The sequence below is a fragment of the Giraffa tippelskirchi genome, chromosome X, assembly GCF_054371585.1.
Source record: "Giraffa tippelskirchi isolate mGirTip1 chromosome X, T2T-mGirTip1v1.2.pri, whole genome shotgun sequence".
NCBI classification, from domain to species: Eukaryota; Metazoa; Chordata; class Mammalia; order Artiodactyla; family Giraffidae; genus Giraffa; species Giraffa tippelskirchi.
This window is the reverse complement of record NC_137289.1, coordinates 33,752,981-33,757,532: the sequence shown is the minus strand read 5'-3', so window position 1 is coordinate 33,757,532 and position 4,552 is coordinate 33,752,981. Positions and strand designations below refer to the sequence as shown.

Genomic DNA, 4,552 nt, shown 5'->3' with positions numbered 1-4,552 from the left:
ACATGGATGTGTTTACTGCCCTGAAAGCTCTCCAAACCCCCTACTATTGAGATTTTATCGAGGCTTCTATATATTTTATGGGCATGATGCATTATTAACTCCATTTCCAGCCCCTCTTCCCTCTCTGGAGAATATGGTGGAGGGGGGCTGAAAACCCCCAGATTTTAACTGTGGCTTGGTCTTTCTGGAGACCACTCCCATCCAGAAGCCATGCACCGAGAATCACCTCAGCAGAACAAAAGATGTTCCTTCCTCATGGCTCTGTGTGCCATGCTCAGTCGCTTCAGTCATGTCTGACTCTGTGTGACCCTATGGACTGCAGCCCACCAGGCTCCTCTGTCCATGGGATTCTCCAGGCAAGAATACTGGAATGGATTGCCATGACCCCCTCCGGGGGATCTTCTCAACTCAGGGATTGAACTCGGGTCTCCTGCATTGCAGGCAGATTCTTTACTATCTGAGCCACCTGGGAAACCCACCTTGCTCTGATCACTTGCAAATTTACCAGGGTTTTAGGAGCCCTGTGTCAGCAATGGGGTCAAAGACACAGTTAGAACAGAAGACATTCAAAGTGTTCTTATCACTTAGGAAATTACAAGGGATTCAGGAGTTGTGTGCCAGCAACTGGGCCAGAGATCAATATATACAGTCTCTATTATCTCACAGTGATCTTAACAAGAACAACTTTGGTAGCATGACGGTGACAAAAGCCAGTTTGGAGTATGTAAAGGAGAGAGTTCGTGAAGAAAGACCTGGGTGGGGGTGCACAGCAAATGCAGATCATGCTTTTGAAAGGTTTAGCAAAGGAGAAGGAGAGAAATGGGGCAACGGCCAGAGGGAACCGTTTTTCTTTTTTTCTTCATTTCGAGGTTAAACAGCCTATTTGTGTGGTGATAGAACAGATCCAGTAGAGAGGGAAAAAATGACACAGGAGAGAGGTGGCTACTGCTGGAGCAAAGTATTGAGGTCAGTGAGAGGGAATCACATTGAATGCCAACACGACTTGGCAGAAGCTCAGTATAGAATCTTCAACCCTGGGAACTTCCCTGGTGATCCACCGGTTAAAAATCCGCCTTGCAGTGGTTAGGATTCCATATCTCCACTGCAGGAGATACGAGTTCGATCCCTGGTTCGGCAAGATTCCACATGCCTCGGGGCAACTAAGCCTGAGAGCTACAACTACTGAGCCGACACATTGCAACAGCTGAAGCCCACATGCCCTAGAGCCGGTGCTCCACAACAAGAGAAGCCACCACAATGAGAAGCCCAACTAGAGGGTAGCCTCCACTCACCACAACTAGAGAAGGCCTGCATATAACAACCAAGACCCAGCACAGCCAATGATAAATAAATAAATAAAAGATTTTTTTTTTTCATGTCCAAGAGGTTTATTAATTAAGCCTTCCCTCCTCCCACACCTTCAGCTCTGTACGTTCGCTTTCCATGGCGCTGCAGTAAAAATAAAACTTTCTTACAAATTACATTTTTTTTCCAGTGAATTACTTTTGCAGTAAAAATAGCTGCTACATAAATCCCTCCTGATCTCTGAAAAGGAGTCACATATTTCCAAAAATAGTATTCTTATTTTAATCATACAGCATAATTTGGGGTGTGGGGGTGGGGCTTGGGAAGGAAATGCCTGGTCAGGGGAGGTGAGTCGCTGGGGAAAACACAATTGAACTTAAAAATAAAGTAAGTTTTGTATATAAACTTATTTCAAGGCATGCATAGAAATGGAAAACATATGCCATCTGTCAAGAAAAATACTGCTTTATAGCTTTTACATTACAGTTAAAGGAGAAGCAGAGAGGCCAGGAGAGGCCCCCAGATAATAACATTAAGTTTCTTATAAAAATTCCCAAATGTACAAAGTCCTTGCCATAGATAATAACCCGAGGCAAAACAGAACAAAAAAACAGGAATGAACCTTCTTAGACCTTATTTCTGTAGGCATATTAAATGTAAATAATACACACTTTACAACTTCTCTTAATCTGCTCTGGCAGATTAAATGTTTGCAAAAGGCCGCCAGTGCTCCTGAAAACCAGCGAACGTTGCAAAATGCCATGTGCATTCCTATGTTCACATACAGTTATATAATCATTTTAAATTACAATGTACAGTCTCTGTTAAATAGGTCTGTCAGGGGACTCTGATAACAATTACCAGGTTACAGTCATATACACAAACTAACTTCTGAAACAGCGTGTCTTTGCCGCCTCCTCCCCCTCAGAACCAAAGAGAGCTCTTGGGCGATTCCTGGCTGCAAAAAGGCACAAGAAAAATCCAAGAAGTGTGCGTCCATGACATGCTCGCTCCTTTGAGAAGACCCAGCAGCCTGAACGATCCTGTCACCACACAGCCCTCCTAGGGCTAGGACGGCGGCCCCTACCTTCTCCCTGGGCCGTCCGCGGGGAATAGCATCGTTAAGTGGCGGGTTCCCGGCAGCAGGCTTTCCGAAGCGAGAAACTGTGCTGCTCTCAGCGAAGAACCGCGGTGTCCGATGGAGTAAGGCCACTGCTTCAGGAGACGCGCCGGCTGCGCGGATCCGGCCTCTCAGGGTCCTGGGACGGGTCGCCACGGCCCCGCTCCCGGCCCGGGCGGGCTCAGTCCTCTGTGTCCGGCTGGACGCCCAGGATGGCGTGCAGCTCCTCGGGCGTGAAGCCCAGCAAGTTCTGCAGGTCGCACACGAAGCGGTACACGTAGCGCTTCCCTGACGTCTTGTGGATGATATTCTTGTCGTAGTAATAGCGCAGACCCCGGCTCAGCTTCTCGTAGTTCATCTTGGGCTTGTTTTTCCTCTTTCCCCACCGGCGGGCCACCTCGTCAGGGTCCGCGAGCTTAAACTCCCATCCGTCCCCCGTCCAGCTGATGAATGACTGGCAGGACTTGTCAGAGAGCAATTCTAGAAGAAACTGCCACAGCTGGATAGGCCCGCTTCCTGTGAAGCCGGCCAGCACGGCTGCGGGTATAACTGGTTTGCCCCACTCCACCGGGTCGCTCCGGTCCTGGATGTAGTCCTTGAACGACATGGTCGGCTTGCTGAGGCCCAGGGACTGGCTGCAGTCGTCCTCGAAGCTCTCGAAGGAGGGCACCCGCTGCACGTCCAGCAGAGACGACTGGCTGTTCCAGGACTGCAGCAGCGACTCCGAGCTCTCGAAGCTGTCGCCGCCCGTCTCCGCTGAGTCGTGGTCCCTGGGCTTCCCAGAAGCGCTGGAGAGCAGGTTCAAGCTGCTGGCCGGGAAGTCCTGGCCAACGGAGCAGTAGTTGACGCTGACGGTGCTGAGTCGGGCCTTGGGGAACATCTGGAAGTCCTGCTCTGGCCCGAGCGTGCCGGGCGCCGAGGACGCTGGACACAGGCCGTCCAGGAGGCCGCCTTTAGGGTAGCTCTGCGTCTGGATGACATACGGTGCCTGCTCCACACCAAAACCTAATGAATTGCTATTAATCCAATGAGGAACTGAGTTGAGGTGCGAATTTTCTCCATACTGATCTTCGGTCTTTTCTTGGTTTTCTTTGATCATCTGCTCCAGATGCTCCCAGAGAATATCGCCCACAAAGTCAGGCGCCAGCTCCAGAAAGCGCTCCTTGCCAAGGTCACACAGCACCTGCCCCGTCATGCCGAACCTCTGCAGGTTCACGTCCACCAGACTGAACTCGTTGGTGGCCCAGAGAAGCCACTGGCACACCTGCTGCTCAGTCCACAGCCAGGGATTCTTCGGGATCCCCAGCCGGCGTTGCTCCTTTTTGAAGCCACTGAAGGTGGCTTTTAAGGCTTGACTCATCACAGCCTTGCTGCATGGGGTCAGCAGAGGCAACTCGCAGTTGGCTGAGTCATGAGAAATCGAATCCAAGCAGGTTGGCACTTCCTGGAGTGTTTGCTCTTCACTTAGGGCGGGGAAAACGGCGAGCAGGGACCCATCAAAGGTGTCAAAGGCGGCCTGGCGCTTGAGTGTCCCTCTGTAACTGCTGGCCACAGGGGCCACCTGGTCCATGTTCTTGATTCCAAAATCATTCATCGCGCCGCTTCGGGCAGAGCCGCCGGGGGGGCTCGGGGCCCGGGATTCCTCGGTGCGCACCGGCGAGGGCGCGCGAGTGGGGCGCTCGTGGAGGCCGGGGGCGGCGGAAGGGCTCGGGGCGCTCGGGGAGGCCAGGGCGGACCGGGGACGGCGGGCGGGCTCGGGGCGATCGGGGCTGTAGCTGCGCCGCGCTCCGTGCGGCCGCTGGAGGAAGTAACCGGCCGGTCCCCTCCGCCGCGCGCTCTTCTGGAGCCCGGGTATCGGGGGGGAGGAGGGAGGTGGGAGGAGGGAGGGGACTTCGGGACGGGAAGGAGGGGCGGAGGGGGAGGGGAGAGAGGAGGAGGGGCGGAAGAGGGGGCCAGGCGGGGAGCCTGCGCGGGAAAGGAGGGGCGGAGGGGAGGGGCAATAAAAGATTTTTTTAAAAAAAAAAGAATCCGCCTTGCGTCAGTTAGGTCCCTAGTTGGAGAACTGAGGTCCCACAAGCCACAGAGCGACTAAGCCTGTGCTCCACAACTATTGATCCCTGTGCCCAC

At 53.0% G+C, this 4,552-nt stretch overlaps 1 pseudogene across 1 annotated transcript; it reads right to left on the bottom strand.

Annotated features, from left to right (window-relative positions):
• Nucleotides 1-1,363: 1,363 nt before the first annotated feature.
• Nucleotides 1,364-4,274, bottom strand: LOC145536778 (protein C-ets-2 pseudogene; annotated as a pseudogene). Its single transcript, XR_014076011.1, has one exon. The product of XR_014076011.1 is annotated as a protein C-ets-2 pseudogene (transcript).
• Nucleotides 4,275-4,552: the final 278 nt, after the last annotated feature.